This window comes from Bison bison, unplaced genomic scaffold, assembly GCF_000754665.1.
Source record: "Bison bison bison isolate TAMUID 2011002044 unplaced genomic scaffold, Bison_UMD1.0 scf7180017864144, whole genome shotgun sequence".
In the NCBI taxonomy this organism is placed as follows: Eukaryota; Metazoa; Chordata; class Mammalia; order Artiodactyla; family Bovidae; genus Bison; species Bison bison.
Window position 1 is genome coordinate 6,131,017 of NW_011494716.1, and position 12,883 is coordinate 6,143,899.

Here is a 12,883-nt window from a genome sequence, read left to right on the forward strand (position 1 = left end):
GAACTTGGATTGGGTTTGAGAACTGCCCTCAGCACGCAGCATTCACTGATGCAAACAGATGCTGAAACCGTGTTCCTGCGCCAGCAAAGCCAGGCACCCCGCAAAGGCCTCACCCCCACGGGGTGGGGTGGGACCTCGGCTCCCTTGAGTATCCCGCTAAGGCTGATCGCCCCTCATTCTCCTGTGGGGACTCACTTCCTGTCTGGGCCTGGAGTGGGGAAGACATTGAGAAACAGCCTAGGCTCAGCTCCATGGAAACGGCTGGGCCAGCCCACCCGAGCCTTAAAGGGACAGTCCTCCTAGGGCAGGGCTTGTCCAGGTGATTCCCGGTGCTGAGTGGGTGCTTGACGAATGGGCCCAGCGATCCTGGCAACAGGGTTTGAGTCCGCAGAGTCTGTCGCCAGATGCCACCGTCCTTTTCCATTCCCCTAAGGACCTCTCTATGCCCTCCCACCCTGCACCACCTCCCGGTGCCCCAACCCCATTGCTGGACCATTCCGGACCTCACCCCCTAAATAATTCTATTGAATTTGCTGCTTGGTCTAGGCCTTCACTGTCAAACTGGGTAACAAGAGCCTAGACTGACTGTGAAAGTTCCATGAAGTCCTGTTTGTTGGGGGTGGTCCATTCAGATCAGATCCGTGAGTGATGCCGACATCCCCAGGGCGAAGGTGAATTGTAGAGGGCACAGCTGGTTAAGGAAGCTTAAGTTCAACACACACTGTTGGCCCAACTGAGCACCTTTTGTGGGTGGGGCTGGCTGTGGTCTCCCTTGAGTCAGGGCCTCTGGGAAAACGGGTGGATGCCTTTCCGGGCTCCTTCAGGAACTGCCTACTGGGCCTCACCTCGTGTGTGAAAGTCACTCAGTCGTGTCTGACTTTTTGCAACCCCGTGGACTATACAGTCCATGGAATTCTCCAGTCCAGGATAATGGAATGGGTAGCCTTTCCCTTCTCCAGGGTATCTTCCCAACCCAGGTATTGAACCCAGGTTTCCCACATTGCAGGCAGATTCTTTACCAGCTGAGCCACAAGGGAAGCCCAAGAATACTGGAGTGGGTAGCCTATCTCTTCGCCAGCAGATCTTCCCAACCCAGGAATCAAACAGGGGTCTCCTGCATTGCAGGCGGCTTCTTTATCAACTGAGCTATCAGAAGCCTGGGCCTCACCTTGCCCACCTCTAAAATGGGCCCTCTCACTGGCCCAGGATTTGAGATCCTGGCTTGGTATACTCAGAAATCTATGAACCGTAACTTGCAGTTAGTTATTCTCAGGGTTTAGTTACTGTTCCCCGACCACCTGACACCCCCAAACTCCTTCCCATCCCCAGGCTGCACCAGGGTACTGAAGGTGCCTCGGGTCTGCCCTCCAGGGCTTTTCCTCTGAAGTCCTTCCTAGACTCCAGTTGTGGCTGTAATCCTTCCATTAGCTTTTGGCAGGAGACAGACCCGTGGCTGTGGGCAGAGCAGGCTTGGGCTTCTCGGCCTGTGGGAGGATGCGCCAAAACAAACAGGAAGTCCGCCAATCCTGCAGGAATTTGTGCTATGCCCTCAGGGAGATGGACGGCCAGTGGTGCTGATAACCCTGTTTCTCCTCTGTCTCTTGGGTACTCTCAGTTCAGTTCAATTCAGTAGCTTAGTTGTGTCTGACTCTTTGTGACCCCGTGGATTGTAGCATGCCAGGCTTCCCTGTCCATCACCACCTCCTGGAGCTTGCTCAGACTCCTGTCCATCGAGTCAGTGATGCCATCTAGGGTACTTTACATGCGCATATTCCATTGTAAGTCTACGCAACCCCTGAGGCATGCCTGTGAGCCCGTTGATTGGTGGAGAAGCTGGTGCTCAGAGAGGTTGAGTGACTTGTCTGAGGATCCCCAGCTGGGACTCAAACTTGGAATTTCATCTCTCTAAAATCCAGACTTTCTCTCTGTGACTTTACTGGATCAAATTTCGTTTCGCTGAAACTTGTGATCCAGTCGGGAATGTGTCATTTGGTATCATTTTAAGTGTTTAATTTTGCTTTTTATTCACTCCAGTTAAATGATGTTTCATGGTCTCAGCATAAAGAGAGAGAATAGATTCTATCCCCCTCAATCATGCCTTTTCTTTAGCATAAAAATGGAATTCTTTATTAGAGTGGCTGGCACACTATTTAAAGAAACAGAACAACACAGCAGGACTAAAAAAAAAAGAAATGCTGATGTGCAATCTCTGGACACAGGCTGCTTGGATTTGAATAACCTGGCTCCATCACTGATGAGCTGTGTGACCTTGAGCAAACCCACTTAACTGTTCTATGCCTCAGTTTCCTCATCTACTGCGTAGATGAGTTGCTGTTACTAAGCTTAAGTAAATTTGATGACTTAACACATTATTGACCAGAGGCGTATTAATATGTCTTTTGTTGTGTGTGTGTGTGTGCTCAGTCACTAAATTGTGTCCGACTCTTTGCAGCCTATGGACACAGCCTGCCAGGCTCTTCTACCCATGGGATTCTCCAGGCAAGGATACTGGAGTGGGTTGCCATTTCCTACTCCAGAGGATCTTCCCTCCTTCAGGGGGTCTTTCAGGAATGGAACCCAAGTCTTCTGCACTGGCAGGCGGATATGTTATCACTGGGCCACCTTCCCTTTGTTACCTGAATGTTATTATCAATATCACTTACAGAACAAATCACCAGCCACAGGTGTTAGTTTCTGCAAAAATTAATACAGATATTAATGAGTTAACATCATAAAGTTCTTATAATAGCATTTGCCATTTAGTTTATTTAATATGGTAGAGTGGATAAATATAATATGGAAGGGTCCTCGCCCATAATAGGGCTAATAGCCTCCTTGCTCCCTCAAACCCCCAGGGCAGGATTTGTCCTGGGGATTCCTGATGCTGAGTAGGTTCTGATGAATAGGCCCAGCAACCTTGGAGTCAGGATTTGGGCCTGAGGAATCTGTGGTCAGATCTCACAATCCTCTTTTCCTCTAAGAATTCCCCTCCACCTCCTCCCACTTTTACCACAGAAGCAATAATTTTTAACATCATTTTGGTACCTATCTTTCTGAACCACGAGTCGGCAAACCATAGCCTAGAATCTGAGGGCCGAATTCTGTCCCCTTCCTGGTTTTGTGAATAAAGTTTTATTTGCACTTGTTTGTTTACATACATACATTCAGTCTAGGGCTACATTTGCAGAGTTGAATAGTTGTGACCTTGTGGTTCACAAAGCCCAAAATGTTTACTGTCTAGTGCTTGACAGAAGGCTGACCCCTGCTCTAGACTATTTCCTATCATTATGTATTTTTATATATTTATATTATTATAAAAAATAATAAATGGAATTCTACTGTAGGCATTTGTTTAGCAGTTTGCTTTTCTTCTCTTCACTTTAAATCAAGAACCTCCTTCTCTGTATGTGCAGACCAGCCTGCTGCTAGTAGTATTTCAGAGTTTATTAACCATAATTTATTAACCAATCTCTAGGATATCATTTAGTTTATCTCCTGTAGTCTATTGCAGAAAGTGCTGCAGTGAACGTTTTGTGCATATGTGTGAAATTTCTAGAGGCCAAGACATAGAAGATCTGGGTCAAAGCGCAGATACTTTTAAGAGTTTGATAAAGAAAGTGAAGTCGCTCAGTCGTGTCCAACTCTTTGCGACCCCGTGGACTGTAGCCTACCAAGCTCCTCCGTCCATGGGATTCTCCAGGCAAGGATACTGGAGTGGGGTGCCATTTGAGAGACACTCAAATCCTCTTTCTGAAAGACCAGTTTGTACGGCCTCCAGCAGTGTCTGCAAGCACCCATTTCCCCATATTGTCTTCACAGTTCAGTGTTGAATCTTTCCAAGTTAACTTTTTTTTTGACATGTGAGATCCCAGTACCCAGGGATTGAACCTGGGCCAGAGCAGTGAATGCCCTAAATCCTAATCATTAGGCCATCAGGGAACTCCTTCCAAATTAATTTTGAATTTACCATTCAAAGTTGAATTTATAGTTTTATTAAAAGTCCAGAGGGATTTTTGGGAATGGATCAGAAGTATTTTAGTTCAGCTGAAAGAATTCCCAGCTGAGATTAGCTAAGGAAATTTGGAAATAAAAGACTTTAAAACATATAAAATGGTAATAATTAAAAGTTAGGTGTTGGCATGAACAATGAAACAGGATAGATACTCCAGAAAATATACATGATAGTCTATCAGAAAATAGCACAAATGATGGAAGGGATGGGTTAGTCAATAAGTGGTATGGGGAAAGCTGAATATTTGGGGGGAAAATTGTTAGCGCAACATTTCATGCTCCCAGGTATATTGAGACATTAAAAAGTTAAACAGAGAAACTTTGCTGGTGGTCCAGTGGCTAAGACTCTGAGCTCCCAATGAAGGGGCCCAGGTTTGATCCCTGGTCAGGGTCTAGTAGTCCAGTAGTCATTTATGGATGTGAGAAAAGTGAAAGTTGCTCAGTCGTGTCTGACTCTTTGTGACCCCATGGAGTATATCGTCCATGGAATTCTCCAGGCCAGAATACTAGAGTGGCTAGCCTTTCCCTTCTCCAGGGAATCTTCCCAACCCAGAGATCAAACCCAGGTCTCTGGCATTGCAGGTGGATTCTTTATCAGCCGACCCACAAGGGAAGCCCATGGATATGAGAGTTGAATCATAAAGCTGAATGCCAAAGAATTGACCCTTGTGAACTGTGGTGTTGGAGAGGACTCTTGAGAATCCCTTGGACTGCAAGGAGATCAAACCAATCAATCCTAAAGGAAGTCAATCCTGAATATTCATTGGAAGGACTGATGCTGAAGCTGAAGCTCCAATACTTTGGTCAGCTGATGCGAAGAGCTGACTCATTAGAAAAGACCCTGATGCTGGGAAAGTTGAAGGCAGGAGGAGAAGGGGACAACAGAGGATGAGATAGTTGGATGGCATCACCGACTCAATGGATTTGAGTTTGAGCAAGCTCCGGGAGTTGGTGATAGACAATGAAGCCTGGCGTGCTGCAGTCCATTGGTTGCAAAATGTCACACACGACTGAGCGACTGAACGACCACAGCAACAGGGAACTAGATCCACATGCCACAACTAAGACCCAGTGCAGCCAAAAAAAAAAAAGTAATAAATATTAAAAACATTTGAGGGACTTCCTTGGTGCTCCAGTGGCTAAGACTCCATGTTCCCAATGTAGAGGGTCCACATTCATTCCCTGGTCAGGAAACTACATGCTGCAACCAAGACCTGGTACAGTCAAATAAATAAATATTAAAAAAATAAAAATATTTGAATAAGTAGTTAATATTTAATAAGTTTAGAAAGTTAAATGTAAAACGTAAACAAGGAAAATATTTGTGAATATTTAACCTTACAAACATAAAAATGGGCAATATTTTTATTAAAAATAAAAGACTGATTATAGCATAAATTTAAACTTTTGTTCATCACCAATATAAACAAAATTGAAAGGAAAATGGGACAAGTAATACACCAGAAAGGAAAAATGAAAAGATATGAACAGAGAATTCAGAGGCAGAAATACAAATGACCAATCAACACTGTGCTTTGGGTACAGTTTTCTCCCCCTTGCCCCCGGCCATGCTGTTTGGCTTGTAGAATTTTAGTTCCCTGACCAGGGATCAAACCCAGACCCTTAGCAGTGAGACCATGGAGTCCTAACCACTGGACTGCCAGGGAATTCCCTTGGATACAGTTTTGGAAAGATAAGTGGATACTACTCAGTGCTGGGATATCCAGGCTGATGTACGTTCATACATGCTGCTCCTGAGGGCAAACTTCCAATATTCCAAAAAATAAATTTGCTGTTTATATCAAGATCTTTACAAATGGCCCTAGATTTTGATCCTGTAATTCCACTTCTAAACATCTACCCCAAGAGGGAAATAATCAGAATTGTGGCAACTCCTTCTTAGACAACAGTATCAAGTATAGTATTATGTGGAATAGAAGACACAAAGAAATGACATTAAAAACCTAGTGATAGGTCACTGATTAAATGCATCTTATTAGTTAAATTAGGTAGAAAATTATGAAGCCTTTATAAAGCATGCTTTTGAACACTTTTAAGAAATGAGGAAATGCTCATAATATAGTGGGAAATACACACAGCATGATCTTAATTTGGCTAGAACACTGCCTGGCAGCTGATGTGAGCTACTATCATTATTGATAATGTCAAAGCCCCAAATGAGCATTCATTCCTGCCTCAGTTGCACACGTGTGTGTTCCCAAGGTTCCTTGCCTGGCCCACCGTCTGCGAACCAGTTGGGGAAGGTTGTGGGGGGCGGCCCTGTGCCTTCCCCCTGGGCAGGGCCCCAGACCTACCTGGGGCTCTGTTTCTGGCTGAGCACTGCCATCTAGAGGCTCCTGGCCCACAGCGCAGCTGTCCGTGCAGCTCACGGCCACCAGCCGCAGCCACCCGACAACGGGGCTCGTGTCTTGTCTGCTCCCTTGTCTGCTGGGGGAGCTGCTTGGTCAGCGCTGGAAAAGACCCTGCAAGACTCCTTATGTCAAGACCTTTACAGAGATCCTTTGGGCCCATGTTTCTTAAAACTGTGGTTCTTGAACCTGCATCGCTGGCCGCTGCTGGGAGACTTAATAGTAAAGATTCAGGGTACATCCCAACTTCCCTGAATCAGACTTTGCTGGCGGTGTGGTGAGCAAGGCTGCCGAAAATCTCGAATTTTAACATGCTTGCTGGGTGATTCTGATACACGTTGGAGTTTGAGAGCCATTGATCCAGACCGCTAATATTTTATAATTTAATGGGAGTGGGGGGGTGGGGCTTGGCATAGAACTTTTAGCCTTTTCCCTTGTAACCTACATCTAGATCTATTTTAGGAGGTTCCTTGACTCCAATGTAAGATTTTTTTTTTTTTTAAGAACAGTTTTAGGGACTTCCCTGGTGGTCCAGTGGGTAAGACTCCACGCTCCCAATGCAGCGGGGCTGGGTTCGATCCCTGGTTGAGAAACCAGATCCTGAATGCTGAACGAAGAGTTCACATGCCATAAGTAAACCTCCTGCATGCGACAGCTAAGACCCGTGCAGCAAAATAAATAAATAAATAAGCCAAATAGAACAAAAAAGAGGCAGTTTTAGGTTCAAAGCAAGATTGAGAGGAGGTACAGGGGTTCCTCATATACCTTCCGCCCCCGCCTCCTACCAGAGCCTTTCCCATGATCCACATCCCCCCCAGAGGGGTGCATGTGATGGACTTATCCTGACACACCCTAAATCACCTGAAGTCTATATCGAGGCTCATCTGGTGGTGTACACGCTGTGGGTTTGGACATAGTATTAATATCATGGCATGGATCCATCATTAGGTATCACACAGCGTTTTGCTGCCCCCTCCCCCAAATCCCCTGTGCTCCACCTACTGATTCTTATCCCCCGAGCACAACCCCAACCCCTGGAAACCACTGATCTTCTTACTGTTGATTTTTCTAAGATATCATACAGTTAGACTCATCTCACTACATAGTGTGAAAAGTACATAGCTTTTTCACACTGGCTCTTTTCACCTAATAATGTGCATTTAAGATTTCTCCACCCTTTTCATGGTTTGATAGCTCATTTCTTTTTAGTGCTGAATAATATTCTGCTGTCTGGATGTACCATGGCTTATGAATAAAGCTACTATAAACATCGTGTGCAGATATTTTGTGGGGACCAAAGTGTTCAACTCCTCTGGGTAAACACCAAGGAGCGAGCTTGCTGGATCCTATGGTAAGAATGTGTTTAGTTTTGTAAGAAACCGCCAGACTAGGACTTCCCTGGTGGTCCAGCAGCTGACTCCACGCTCCCAATGCAGGGGGCCCAGGTTCCATCCCTGGTCGGGGAACTAGATCCCACAGGCTGCAGCTAAGACCTGGTGCAGCCAAATAAGTACATAAATAAATAAAATATTAAAGAAAAGACACCACCAGACTGTCTTCCAAAGTAGCTGGACCATTTTGCATTCCCACCAACAATGCCTGAGTGTTCTGTTGCTCCACATCCTCACTGGCATTTGATGATGCTGTTTCAGATCTTGGCCTTTTAAATAAGTATGTAATGTATTCACTGTTGTTGTGGTTTGCATTTCCCTGATAACATATGCAGAGCATGTTTTCATATGCTTATTTGCCATCTGTGTATCTTCTTGGGTGAGGTGTGTGTTAAGGTCTTTGACCCATATTTCAATCAGGTTGTTTATATCCTTACTGTTGAGTTTTTAGAGTTCTTGGTATATTTTGGGTAACGGACCTTTATCAGATGTGTCGTTTGCCAGTATCTTCTTCCAGTCTGTGGCTTGTCTTTAGATTCTCTTGACATTGTCTTTCATAGAGCAGAAGTTTTTTTTTTTTTAATTTTAACGAAGTCCAGCTCATCAAGTATTTCTTAAATGGATTGTGCCTTTGGTGTTGTATCTAAAAAGTCATTACTGTGCCCAACATCATGTACTTGAGTTTTCTCCTGTGTTATTTTCTAGGAGTTTTATAGTTTCATATTTTACATTTAGGGGTGTAATCCATTTTGGATTAATTTCTGTGAAGGGTGTAAGATGCTACAACCATAGCCACAGTGAGCCCTGGAGAGGGAGAAGGCTGATCTGCTGCTCAAAGCCATCTGGGACATGAGTGGGGCTGGCTCATTTGCCCACATCCTCTGGAGAAGGGGAAACCCTATTTTCTGTTCGTCTACTCAGTATTCTCTGTCACAGGGATAGCTGCAGTCTGAAATATTTCTGGTTGATAAAATAGTGATTTGAGTATAATAGAGTAAAATTCTAAATATACTGTTTTTGTATAACTTTACTCTTCTGAGCAACGTAGTAGAATTAGTAACCAACACCTTACCATTGCCAGGTACATGAGAAAAAGTGTCACAAAACAGCATTTTGCAGATTCTAGCTCCTCACCTATTAAGGCTGTGACCTTGGTCAAGATACTAACTTCTAAGCTTTCTCTTCTGTGAAAGAGGATTAACAGTAGTATTTAGCTGTGGCAAAGACTGCTCGTTTCCCCCCAAGATCCTGTCTCCCCTGAATTTTAGCTGGGTCTGTGCCAAATGAGGGGCTTCCTTGGCAGCTCAGTGATAAAGAATCCGCCTGCCAATGCAGGAGACAGGGGTTTGATCCCTGGGTTGGGAAGATCCCCTGGAGAAGGGAATGGCTACCCACTCTAGTATTCTTGCCTGGGAAATCCCAAGGACGGAACCTGGTGGGCTACAGTCTGTGGGGTCTAAAAGAGTCAGACACTTATCTACTGAACAAACAACAGCAATGCCAAATGAAGGCTACTTTCCCCAGCTTCCTTTAGCTATGTGTAGTCATGTGACTGAGTTCTGGCCAATAGGGCATAGATAAAAATGATGTGGGGAACTTCTGGGAGGGGCTGTTGCCCTTCTCCGCCCCTTTTCTCCTTACCCTGAGCTGGAGTGCAGGTGTAATGGCTGGAGATGGAGCAGCCATCTGGAACATGAGATCGTTTTAGGAACAGAGAATGGAGGACATGCTCAGTAGATGGACAAGACAGAAGAAAGTTGTTTCTCTGACACTGTGGAATTGCCACCTCAGTCCTGGACCACTTCATCACAGATTTTTACGTCACAGAAAAGTAAGTGTTAGTGATAGTCGCTCAGTTGTAGAGTCAGACTCTTTGTTACCTCACGAACTGTAGCCTGCCAGGCTCCTCTGTCCGTGGGATTTTTCAGGCAAGAATACTGGAGTGGATTGCCATTTCCTTCTCCAGGGGATCTTCCCGACTCAGGGATCAAACCCGGGTCTCCTGCATTGCAGGCGGACTCTAACTTCTATCTTATTTAAGTCATTGACATTTTGGATCTCTGTTACTTGTAACTGAACTTAGCTCTAAGGAATGCACGACCACGTAGAGTTCTTGGAGAAACTGAATGCGTTATTATGTACAACTTACCTATTTCAAGGGGACATGACTGAAGTGACTTAGCGGCAGTAGCAGTAGCAGCACGTTACCAACACTCAGTAAATGTCTGCTTCTTATTGTAGATTCTCTAGCTTCTAACTGTAATAGCAGTCCCTTAGTCCCAGCAAGAGCTCTAGAGGGGAGTCCTTCTGGAAAGAAACATGATCAAGATTGTGTTAGTTCCAAACAGTAAACAGAATCTGGGAATTCCCTGATGATCCAGGGGTTAGGACAGTGGACTTTCACTATTGTTCTCGATCCTGGGTCACGGAACTAAGATCCACCAAAGAAACAGAAACCAAATCAACAGTATCATCATAAACAACAAATTCAACTAGAAATGATTTCAGTTGAGCTCTCTGTTTACCTGTTCTAGCTGACAAAGCTCAGCTTTACCATCTTGCATGGCATTTCAGTTGGAAGATAAGTCATACGTTCTTTGAAATAGCTGTGTTTACAAGCACATAGTTCAATTGTTCCCACATTTGAAACCCAGCCTTTCAAAACAATTTAGACGCATTCTTCTCCTTGGCTTTCTCTGTTTTAGACAACATGTTGGAATGCTTTCCCGGAGTCAGTGACCCCATTTCAACTTCGTCCTTTGTAACCTATGGATGGCCTATGTATCAAATACTCAATGATAGCTACTCCTGTGTCCAATGAGCATTTGTTTGACTTAGTTGCTTCTGAGATACCTTTTGTATCAAAGATACATTCTTTGATTCTGCAAAATAGTGATTCCTAAGGAAGCCCAAGGGAAAAAGCACAAGGACAGTAAAATTTTATTTATTTATTTTTTTTGACTGCAGTGTGTCTTTCTTGTAGTGAGCAGGCTTTCTCTGGTTGCGGTGAGCAGGCTTTCTCTGGTTGCTGTGAGTGGGGGCTTTCTCTGGTTGTGGCGAGCGGGCTTTCTCTGGTTGCGGCGAGCGGGCTTTCTCTGGTTGCAGTGAGGGGGCTTTCTCTGGTTGCAGTGAGGGGGCTTTCTCTGGTTGCAGTGAGTGGGCTTTCTCTGGTTGCGGTGAGCGGGCTTTCTCTGGTTGCTGTGAGCGGGCTTTCTCTGGTTGTGGTGAGCGGGCTTTCTCTGGTTGCGGTGAGTGGGGGCTTTCTCTGGTTGCAGTGAATGGGCTTTCTCTGGTTGCCGTGAGCGGGCTTTCTCTGGTTGCGGTGAGTGGGGCTTTCTCTGGTTGCAGTGAATGGGCTTTCTCTGGTTGCGGTGAGCGGGTTTTCTCTGGTTGCGTTGGGCGGGCTTTCTCTGGTTGTGGTGAGCGGGCTTTCTCTGGTTGCGGTGAGTGGGCTTTCTCTGGTTGCTGTGAGCGGGGGCTTTCTCTGGTTGCAGCGAGTGGGCTTTCTCTGGTTGCCGTGAGCGGGCTTTCTCTGGTTGAGGCTAGCGCGCTTTCTCTGGTTGCCCTGAGCAGGGTTTCTCTGGTTGCTGTGAGCAAGATTTCTCTGGTTGCGGAGAGCGGGCTTTCTCTGGTTGCTGTGCCTGGGCTTCTCATTGCGGTGGCCTCTCTAGTTGCAGATCATGGGCTCTAGAGCACACGGACTCAGTAGTTATGGCCCACAGGTTTAGTTGTCCCAAGGTATACGGGATCTTCTCAGACCAGGGACTGAACCCGTGTCCCCTATATTGGCAGGTGGATTCTTAAACACTGAATCACAGAGTTCAAGGAGAGCGAAATTGAAGAAAGAAAATTGTTACAAGGTTTTTTATCAATGGATGAAAGGGGAGAAAAGGTAAATATCAAGATGGTTGCTCTTTAATGTAAAAAAAAAACCCTCAAAATTAAAAATTTTGACTTATTGCTGCTAAGTCACTTCATTCGTGTCTGACTCTGTGTGACCCCATAGACGGCAGCCTACCAGGATACTCCGTCCCTGGGATTCTTCAGGCAAGAACACTGGAGTGGGTTGCCATTGCCTTCTCCAGGGTATGAAAGTTAAAAGTGAAAGTGAGGTCGCTCAGTTGTATCCAACTCTTCATGACCCCATGGACTGCAGCCCACCAGGCTCCTCCATCCATGGGATTTTCCAGGCAAGAGTACTGGTGTGGGTTGCCATTGCCTTCTCCGATATTGACTTATTAAATATATGTTATATTAAAATTTATTTATATTTAACAGGTCAATATTTATATTTAATTTTATATTGACTTATCAAATATAAATAAATATAAATTTTAATATAACACTTAGGGGTGAGATAAAGCCTCTTACTACTCTGTTGTTGTTCTGTCGCTCAGTCGTGTGTGACTCTTTGCAGCCCCCTGGACCGCAACATGACAGGCTTCCCTGTCCTTCAGGATCTCCTGGAGTTTGCTCAAACTCATGTCCACTGAGTTGGTGATGCCATCTATCTACTCTACAGTGTTACTCTTCTCTACTTTACTACAGTTACTACTTCACACTGATATAATAAAAAAATTAAGTACTAATATTTTTATAATGGCATAAAGCAGTATTTTATATGTTAACTCAATTTTACAGAAATAGAAAATATTTCATATAGAACTGTAATGAAACTTCTATATAGTTTCATTTCATTTCAGTTTAAAAAAGGGTTGGTTGTACTTTAACAGCTCATCAGTTGTTTGGTAGGCAAATTTGAAGCTATTTTCTCTGTAGAAAAAAGTAAAATGATAACATTTTCCAAGCTAGCCTAGCAGGTCCATTTAACCTAAAGGATAGCTGATACGTATAAACATGGATTGAGTTCTGGGGTCCAGAAGAAAATTTAGCTTCATTTATTGAGATAACCATTCTTTTCTTAAAATTAAGTTGCGTGAAGTAACATTCCTATTTGTCGTCCCTCTTATTCTTGTTCAGTTATGTCTGATTATTTTTCTTTAGGCCAATCTATGGATTTAAGGGCCTAGATCTGATAGATAGAGTGCCTGATGAACTATGGAATGAGGTTCATGACATTGTACAGGAGACAGGGATCAAGACCATCCCCAT